Consider the following 10,589-nt stretch of genomic DNA (forward strand, 5'->3'; position numbering starts at 1 on the left):
ACCCCAAATTCACCACCAGATCACATAGCATGTCCATGGTTACAGCCCGCACACAAAAAATCATGCACCCACTGTTTCCTGGGGCTGCAATGGTGCAAAAACGTGGTTACAAAGCACGAATCCTCAGGATTTTTGCCTTGGGCTACCCCAAACTCACCATCAAATCACATGTCTGTGGCCACAGCATGAACCACAAAAATCAAACATCCACTGTTTCATTCAGAATATTTTTTTTTCTTGTTTTCCTCCCCTTAAAACTAGGTGCATCTTATGGTCATGTGTGTCTTATGGAGCGAAAAATACGGTAATTCTTTATTAGCAAAAACAGGATCTGCACGAAGCAGTTGCTGAGACTACAGTTTCCGCCTCCCCGCAGCTTCCTAGTTCCCTTCATCCCAAGCAATCTGAGACTGCGCCTGCCTGAAGCTAACTTCCCCTCCTCCCTCTTCACGCCTCTCCTGGTTCTGGGAGACCAGCAGGGAGGGGAGCTTGTCGCAGCAGGAGGGGGAGATCGCAGTGCCTCTTCGCCTGCAGGACTCATCTCTGGCTTTTGAAGGGGGGAAACTCTGTATGACACCTTGAGCTCCTTATAGAAAAGGCGAGATATAAATGTCATGAATGAATAAACTCTGGAGTGCCGATAAACTCTGGAGTGCTGCCAGTCAGTGTAGACAATACTGAGGTAGATGGAGCAATGGTCTGACTCAGGCAGCTTCCTATTTTCCTACCTCGCGGGGTGCAAGAGACTGTCCTCCCTGCTTTCCTAATTGCATTGTTCCTCCCTGGCACCCGGTATTCTGAAATATCTGTTGCTTTTAGATTCTGATGCTGGATACCAGCCCTCGCAAATCATCCCATTGCCCCAGTGCAGCCAGCTGGACACCGGGTGATTTACAGCTCTCAGTGTAACGAAACCTGACCCGTTTTGCGCTGATTTGTTCTCTGTGGGAGTTAATTTTTTACCTAGTGGCAGCCAAGCTCTTGGTCACTGAATGCCTAACAGACAGTGCAAGGATTGATGGTTGCATGCACAAACATAGGGGCAGAGGATTTCAGATTGAATTGTGACGCATGGAAATTGCAGTGAAGGCCACAGGTAGATTGGGATTGGGATTGACTGGGTCAATTACCTGTTGAACCCCTTGAGTGTGCAAAGCAAGCACCCTGGTACTCAAAATAATAATAGTAAATAAAATTTTATTTATATTCTGCCTTCCCCAGCCGAAGCCGGGCTCAAAATGACTAACAACAATAAAAGTGTTTCCTGCTTGGCAGGGGGTTGGACTCGATGGCCCTTGTGGTCTCTTCCAACTCTATGATTCTATGAACACAGTTTACATAAAATCACAATCAATTAATTGAAATACATTCTAAAATCAATTCATTCTAAAATCAGTTCAGAATCAAATTAATGGCAACCATTGGGCTAGAGTTCTATGAGGATTACAGAAGGAGAGAGGGGGTCAGACTGTGCCTTGGCCAAAGGCCTGGTGGGACAGCTCCATCTTGCAGGCCCTGCGGAAAGATGTCAAGTCCCGCAGGGCCCTAGTCTCTTGGGACAGAGCATTCCACCAAGTCGGGGCCAGTGTTGAAAAGGCCCTGGCCCTAGTTGAGACCAATCTAACCTCCTTGTGGCTTGGGACCTCCAAAGTGTTGTCATTTGTGGACCTTAAGGTCCTTCACGGGACATACTAGGAGAGGCGGTCCCGTAGGTACGAGGGTCCTGGGCCGTATAGGACTTTAAAGCATGCATTTGTTGAACTACGCCAGGTTCAAGGGTCTTGTAATCATTTGCAAGGCCCTTAAGAACTTGGGTCTCGCACACCCCAGGACTGCCTAATCCCTTTCCACCTGATCATGGCAGTCTTCGATGGAGACACTCTTAGAATTCCCCTGTGTTCATATATGTGAAGAGAATGTGGAAAATGATTGTTATTAAAAATCTGAAGTTAGGATATTGAGAGGTAAAGGATTTATAGAGTGAAAGATTTTGTCCGTGTATCTGAGAGCGGAGGCCAGGCCAAGACCAGACAGCCCCTACAGAAGATAGAAGCCTCCGCCAAACAAAATTAAGAAGATTGGCAAAACTAACTATTCAACTATGCAGGATAAATTAGACATTTTGAAGCTCAAGAAGGAAAGAGACTTTGAGTTTATAAAAAAGGGCAAATGTTTAATGCGTATTTTTTAAGCTTTGTGTATAGATCTTTACATTAGTATAACTTTTTATAGTCACTTGTAATAAGATGAAGAAGGTTTTAAAAATGGATTGTTAAGAATATAAGGTGTTATAGAGGTGCATGAAGAAGTATAAAGCAATGGAACCAAGAAGGGGAATGAAGTCAAGCAAAATGTTATGGTTTAAAAATGTGTTTATGATTTCTTTTTTGAGTTTTTTTCCCTTTTTCTTTTTTATTATTATTATAAAACCAATAAATTGCTTGTTAAAAAAAAAAGATAGAGTTCCCCTGTGGCTCAGATGTTTATATCCACCAGAAGCCAAATGTTCAGTGTTGTGGCCCAACTTTACGAGTATTGGGATACCAAGTTCAATTACCAATTGAAACCCCTTTGTGTGCAGAGTAAGCTGTGTTTAGCTGCCGAATCTTGGTTAGAAACTATACCAGTTGCAATAGTGCAGAGAGAAGCTTGGCTGTAGGAAATTCCTAACTTGAGTAGAAAAGTTTCTGTCTCTAGTCTAAGTAGTCTGGAGAAGAACAAGGCAACCATACCTGCCCCTTCCTTCTCTCAGACGATGTCACCTTTAAGATTTAAAAAAACAAAACAAAGGGGAAGTCTCTAACATTTTGCTTTTTTCAGCTTCTCCAATGGATTTGGATGACAAGAAAGGAGATTCCCACTAAATGCCAGGAAGAACTTTCTGGTGGCAAGAGCTGCTCAGTGGTGGAATGGACGAGGTGGTGGGTTCTCCTCCACTGGAGGTTTTAAATCAGAGGTTGGGTGGCCACCTGTCAGGGATCCTTTAGCTGTGCTTCCCACATTGCAGGGGGCTGGACTAGATAATCCTTGGGGTCCCTTTGTGTGGGAATGTTCATGGAGGCAGGAGAGGATATTTTGTTTAATCATATCTTTTCCAACTTGCGTTAGCAAGTTCTATAATTTAGCAGAGTAACATTCCCCAGCCTTGTTTAAGCCTCTAAAATAAGGTTTGCCAGCCTTGTTTAAGCCTCTAAAATAAGTAACCTGGTAATTCCCCATTTATTCCCTCCTAAAAAGAAATAGACACAATACAGACTTGTAAATTTTATTGTTGTTAGCCGCCCTGAGCCCGGCTTTGGCTGGGGAGGGCGGGATATAAATAATATTATTTATTATTATTATTATTATTATTATTATTATTATTATTATTATTATTATTATTATGTATAAAATAGTTTACTCACACATTCTGTTCACAGATGGATCTCAGAAGGCAGACTTAAATTACAAAATATATACTCCTGGAATCTATCCCATAAAGAGATAGTTCCTTTGTCCTCTCTTGCCTGGAAGCTGATGCTTCTTCAACAAAAGAAAAATGGAGAAGAGAGAGATGTGGTGGCCAGTCCTGTGCTTTTGTTACCTGCACAGGTAAGGTCGCACCCACCTCTGGTCACATGTAGAGGAAGTTTGTCCCAGCACAGGAGGAAACAGGAAGTTTTTCTACTGGCTGGACAAACATCCCTCTTCATGTCCACTCTAGGAATGTTGTATTTGACTTCTCTGTGTTTCACACCCTATGCTTTAAACCGTACAATTCTGTAATTCTCTTATAAAATAGCCTGTGTGCCATTCAGCAATGTAAATACACACGTAGAGTAGTCCAGGATGAAGGTGTACCTCTTCAGCATATAACAGAGATTGCAAAATGAAGGTGCCGGTTGCTTCTCCATGGAGCGGAAATTCCACAGCTTAGGGGCTGCCACAGAGAAGACTCTCTCCTGGACCCCCTCCCAAGGTTTTAGGGATGGTGGAACCACCAAAGAGCCCCCCCCCCTCTCTGCCATGCTGCTGATTTTAACACCCAGGAAGGTCTGGCCAAAGGCTCTTTTTGGTGAAGACCACTGAAATTCCTACTCTGTTGCCTCATTTGGAAGGGAAAGATTCAGTTATAGCTGCAGTACTGGAGAGTTCCTGCTTTCAGCACCTTGGTCAGAGGCAAGATTTCTTCAAAGAAGCTTGTTTTTTAAATGAGGTAGGGGGTATTAAAGTATCAAGGGGAGCTCTGATTATTCTAGTGAGAAAAGTTTTGAGGCACTGAACTGCTCTCTGAGCACACTATGACATCAGATCCTAAATTTTGTTCCCCACCCCACAAAACTCTTGCAACTTTCTCCTCCAAAACTCAATGGAAGGTCTAACTGAGCCAAGAGTGGGGGCCAATTTGTATTTCTAAGGACGACTGTCAATAGTTAGGGCTGAGTTCTCAGGGCCCATCATTCTGCTACTGCAGGCAGGGACTGTCTTGTTTTCAATGATTACATAAAAGCCAAATGCTCTAAATAAAATAATAATAAATATTACTCTGAATCTCCTTTCTTGCCATTTGAATCCATTGGTTTGTGTCCTACGCTGTGGTGCAGCAGAAAAAAAGCTCACGTCATCTTCCATATCCTTCAGATATTTGAAGATGGCTCTCACAAGAAGTGAGAGCTGGACCATAAAGAAGGCTGATCATCGAAGAATTGATGCTTTTGAATTCTGGTGCTGGAGGAGACTCTTGAGAGTCCCATGGACTGCATGAAGATCAAACCGATCCATTCTGAAGGAAATCAGCCCTGAGTGCTCACTGGAAGGACAGATCCTGAAGCTGAGGCTCCAAGACTTTGGCCACCTCAGGAGAAGTGAAGACTCCATGGAAAAGACCCTGATGTTGGGAAAGATGGAGGGCACAAGGAGAAGGGGACGACAGAGGACAAGATGGTGGGACAGTGTTCTTGAAGCTACCAGCATGAGTTTGACCAAACTGCGGGAGGCAGTGGAAGACAGGAGGGCCTGGCATGCTCTGGTCCAGGGGGTCACGAAGAGGCGGACACGACTAAACGACTAAACAACAACAATCATATAACCTCTTAGTCTTCTCTTATCCAGACTAAACATACCCAATTCCATCAACCATTCCTCTTAAGGTTTGGTTTCCAGACCCTTTTTCAGCCTGGTCACCCTCCTCTGCACACCTTCCAGCTATACAGTTATCATTACCGATATTGACTTTTTGGTAATATGCCAGTAAAAGGATACATGAAAACAACCCTCTTTCATGAATTTGCAAGCATCTAAGGCAGACATTATCACCATGTTCAGCGGCCCTCAATTCCACAAGGAAACTGTTTTGAATTTTGGGATCAGCTGCAATTCCTGCATTGCAAGGGGTTGAACTACACGACGCTCTAGGTCCCTTCCAACTCTACAATTCATAGTAGCAAATATTTTGCATCCTTGCCAAGATGAACCCCCAATTCCAGGAATACATGGGGTCAGCATCCATTCATTATACCACCAAATGACGCTACTTGAGGCAAAAACTTTAGCGGCACAGGAGTATAGCATAAGAGCCTCCTCCTGGTTTGAAAGACCCCCGGTGCCCGATATTCTCATCCCCATTAAACAGTTTGGATCTCCCCTTCTTGAGGCTGGGTGGTGTGTGCTGGGCAAAAGCTGAAGGCATCCCAAAAGAACAGGCTGTCCGGGAGACATCCTCGCTCTCTGCCACCTCTGTCTCCATCCTCACAGAGCTCCACCCTGCAACACCTGGTGCAATTGTCCGTGGCCTTTTGCCTTCATTCTGTCAATGATTCATAAATCAATGAACGTCTGTTAAGGGTTAAAATAATATTAAATCATCAAGGAGAATCGTGGGCTGGACATCAAATGTGATGTGCTAGGAGCAAAGGGATTCAAAGTTTGAGGCGCAGCTTGTGTCTTCTTGATGGGCAATTAAATCCATTTGCATTCCAGTGGAAGGAACATCTCCCTGTGATCCCACCTGGCCCACAATTACTCAACAACCTGTCCAGGAGTTAATGAGTAACGTGGCTGTTTTTCAAATGTCAAGCACAAGTGATTTGTCCCAGAATTGGCTTCTTCCACTCCTGCTTCAATCTCTCGCCTCCGTCCTCTTGCCCTGAGAAGTAGCAGTCATCCTGGGAAGAGATCATTCTCTTTGGAATGATGCCTGTCAGGCAAGCCACCCTTCCACAGAGTCCAGAACGGCCCATTGCAAAACAATGCAGGAGAACATCTGAATCATTGCATGAACTGAAGCGACAGCCATCACTCAAAATTCCCACCTCTCCGAGAAGACATTCTCCAGCCAAGTAATGCAGGAAAAGAACCTGCAAAAATGCATTGCATTCAGCAAAAAGATAAATATTAGGGGAAATGTGTATATTGGGAGAGAGTTCATACAGAAATGTTTGTATTAAGAGACATTCATGATTAATTTTTCAGGCAGACTTTAAAAATAAATTACAAACTGATGTAGACATATGGAGAAGTGAACTCAAGTTTGCAAAAGTGAGAAACAGAGAGAAACCGAAATTGACTTATTTGCCCATCCCAATTGAAGGCTGCATTCTCTCCTGGGTGACCTCATCAGGATTAGTTTCCAGACATTTTGCTGTATTAAAATTCTTGGGTTGCCTTTATGGGCTGGGAATAAAGCAAGGAGAACCCTTGTTTTAACTTAGGGATGGGTGAATCTGTATCACGGTCAGTTCATTTTCATTTCTCATTTTTTTCAGTCACTGAGATACGCATAGCGATGCACGCTTTACCCTAGAATCTACACTTCTGTGGCCACTGCTTGGCACTGCAAAATGCAGAGAAGTGTGAATTTTGAAAACTGGCTGCATTTCAGTTGCACATTGTTTCGGGAGGGGTGAATTAGGTCAGTTTGCCTTTCTGTGTGAGCTGAATCAATTGTCTCCTATTTTAGCTCACTGGCATTTTAGTGCGCCATTCTAAATTTTAAGTCTACGACGATCCACTTGGCATTTTTTTAGGATGTGGAGAACGACAAAATCAATTGGCATCGAAATGAAAAAGGGAAATTCAGGCGAAGGCAAGCAATGTGTTACTTTTATTAGACATCACTACAGGTACATTCCACCATGAATTTCTCCCCCCCCCCCCAAATGAATGGGCACCTTGCAGAGCCCATTTATTCCAATAGGATGTGTCCGCAGAAGAGCAACATGCTTTCTGAATGGAGCGATAAGTAATAGAGGCTTTTCTTTTCACAAGAAAAAAAAATCACTCTCACACACAAACATTAAACAAAAATCATAAACAAACCACATATTATGCATCAAGTTAAATTAATCAGGATTATCCATTAAATTAAATTTATTGCTGCTGGCATTGCAGCATTCCAAGAATGTGGGTCATTATCATCATGATTAACAGAGGGCATCTTCCGGCTAGCAAGTGGTGGTGCAGGATCATAAGCTGTGGAAACATTTGCTCTGCATGCAGAAGTTCCCAGGATCAGGCCCCACTACAGTCGTACCTTGGAAGTCGAACAGAATCTGTTCCCGAAGTAAATTCGACTTCCAAAATGTTCAGAAATCAAAGCATGGCTTCTGATTGGCTGCAGGAAGATCCCGCAGCCAATCGGAAGCCCCTTCAGACGTTCGGCTTCCAGAAATAGTTCACAAAGCGGAGCAGTCACTTCCAGGTTTGCAGCGTTCAGGAGCCAAAACAGTCAAGAACTAAGGCATTCGAAAACCAAGGTACGACTGAATCTCTTTCTAATAATGAGTATTCACACAGAGAAAGTTCTTCTTTACAAAGCTAAACTGTAGAACTCCCTCCCACAACAAGCAGTGATGGCCACCAAACTAGATGGTTTTATAAGAGGATTATAGAATCATAGAATCATAGAATCATAGAGTTGGAAGAGACCACAAGGGCCATCGAGTCCAACCCCCTGCCAAGCAGGAAACACCATCAGAGCACTCCTGACATATGGTTGTCAAGCCTCTGCTTAAAGACCTCCAAAGTAGGAGACTCCACCACACTCCTTGGCAGCAAATTCCACTGTCGAACAGCTCTTACTGTCAGGAAGTTCTTCCTAATGTTTAGGTGGAATCTTCTTTCTTGTAGTTTGGATCCATTGCTCCGTGTCCACTTCTCTGGAGCAGCAGAAAACAACCTTTCTCCCTCCTCTATGTGACATCCTTTTATATATTTGAACATGGCTATCATATCACCCCTTAACCTCCTCTTCTCCAGGCTAAACATGCCCAGCTCCCTTAGCCGTTCCTCATAAGGCATCGTTTCCAGGCCTTTGACCATTTTGGTTGCCCTCCTCTGGACACGTTCCAGTTTGTCAGTGTCCTTCTTGAACTGTGGTGCCCAGAACTGGACACAGTACTCCAGGTGAGGTCTGACCAGAGCAGAATACAGTGGCACTATTACTTCCCTTGATCTAGATGCTATACTCCTATTGATGCAGCCCAGAATTGCATTGGCTTTTTTAGCTGCCGCGTCACACTGTTGGCTGTTGACTGTAGGCAAATTTTTGGATGAAGAGGGGACTTTTGATGGCTCCTGGCCAGGCTGGTTCTACTAACTGTGCCCTCCATGGATGGAGGAAGCAACGCTCCTGAATGCTAGTTATGGGAATGAGCAGGAGGGGGAAGTTGCTCTTGGGCTTGGGTCTTGCTTGTGGGCTTCCCACTGAGGCACCTGTTTGGCCACTGTGAGAGCAGGATGCTGGAATGGATGGACCACTGGCCTGATCCAGCAGCTGCTTCTTCTGTTCTTACATAGCAGGATCGGGAAAGACCTTCCCTTGGGGAGCTCCCACAATACTGTGCTATAAGCATCAGGGATCTGACTTAGTGTAACGCTGCTTCATGGGTACGTTCATGGGGTGTCCAAGGGTTTCTCAAGACAAGGGTGGTGGGCAGTTGAAAGGAGGCAGCAATGATTCTCAAACCTGGTTATTGGAAACCGTAGGAGGGAAGAGCTGCTCTTGTGTTCGAATCCTGCTTGGGGCATCCTTTCCATTGGGGCTTCTGCTTGGCCACTGTGAGAACAACGAACATGGAATTTAGGCTTAGTTCTCACTGGGGAGGTCAACCTGATTCTGGGCTACATTGCTTTTGACTGCAGGGGGGGGGGCTCACTTGATCCTTATTCCTCTACACACACACACACACACACACACACACACACACAATCCCTACACATATAAAAAAATAAATTAAAAAAAAATGTCCAGTAGCACCATGGAGACCAGCTAAGTTTGTTCTGGGTCTAAGCTTTCGTGTGCATGCACACTTCTTCAGATACACTGAAACATAAGTCACCAGACCCTTATATATAGTGGGAGGGTGGGGTGCGGTTTTAGGAGTTGGGTGATTGACTCATGAAGACTGTTAACAACTGCAATTAGTCCTACAGGAGAAAGCAAGGGATAGTATGCAGATGATTAGCATATATAATGAGACAGGAATATGCTAATCATCTGCGCTGTGGTCTAAACCACTGAGCCTAGGGCTTGCCGATCGGAAGGTCAGCAGTTTGAGGGTCAGCTGTTCAAATCCCCGCGATGGGGTGAGCTCCTGTTGCTTGGTCCCAGCTCCTGCCAACCTAGCAATTCAAAAGCACGTCAAAGTGCAAGTAGATAAATAGGTACCACTCTGGTGGGTTTCCATGCGCTGCTCTGATTTCACCAGAAGCAGTTCAGTCATGCTGGCCACATGACCCAGAAAAACTGTCTGTGGACAAACACCAGCTCCCTCAGCCAGGAAAGCGAGATGAGCGCCGCAACCCCAGAGTCGTTCGTGACTGGACTGAACTGTCAGGGGTCCTTTACCTTTACCTTTAAGGTGCTACTGGACAATTTTCCATTTTTATATATATTTTGACTGCGTCAGACCAACACGGCTACCTACCTGAATCTAATCCCTACACATGTTAAGGAGAACAGCTCTAATTGTCTAAGTGCCAGGAACACTTGCATACAGGGAAGCGTTCAGTTACAACGCTTGCCATCCACATTCTGCAATGGACAGCAGAATACAGGTCAATCAGCTTACAGAGAATTAGGTTCCACTTCAGAACAAATTTAGGAGAACGAGGGACGTGGAGCCCTTTCAAGCCTGGCATGATGACTGAGGTGAATGAAGATGTTCCGGACACACCAATCTCTCTACAACCTGTTTGTGTTGTTAATAGCAATGTGAAGCAGAACTGGAACTTATCTGGAAGAATTCTGGAATTTCCCTGAAGAAGGGAAAGATGAGTTTCTGTTATCCTAATTTAAGACCTCCCCCCCCCCCAAGTATTCTCACTGATTGACATTTTTGGATTTAGTGACATTAGAAACAAAGCAAAGTTAATGGTGAATCTGGAAAGTTAACGTTTAACATAATTGCCTTAAGATGTGTCAGTAGTGTGGCTAAAAAACAAAAAGAGAAGCAAAGAAATAAAATTGCATTTCACACTCAAAATTTGGAAAAACTCAAAATTCTTGATTTGAACTGGGGCCAGAAGAGAGAAGCAGCTGTGCCAAATTCTGTTTCAGCTTTGGTGGGGAGCCAGCTCCTCTGCCATTATTCTCATGCAGCCGTGGAACT

The sequence above is a fragment of the Podarcis liolepis genome (genome assembly GCF_965112155.1).
Source record: "Podarcis liolepis genome assembly, chromosome: 5".
Classification (NCBI taxonomy): domain Eukaryota; kingdom Metazoa; phylum Chordata; class Lepidosauria; order Squamata; family Lacertidae; genus Podarcis; species Podarcis liolepis.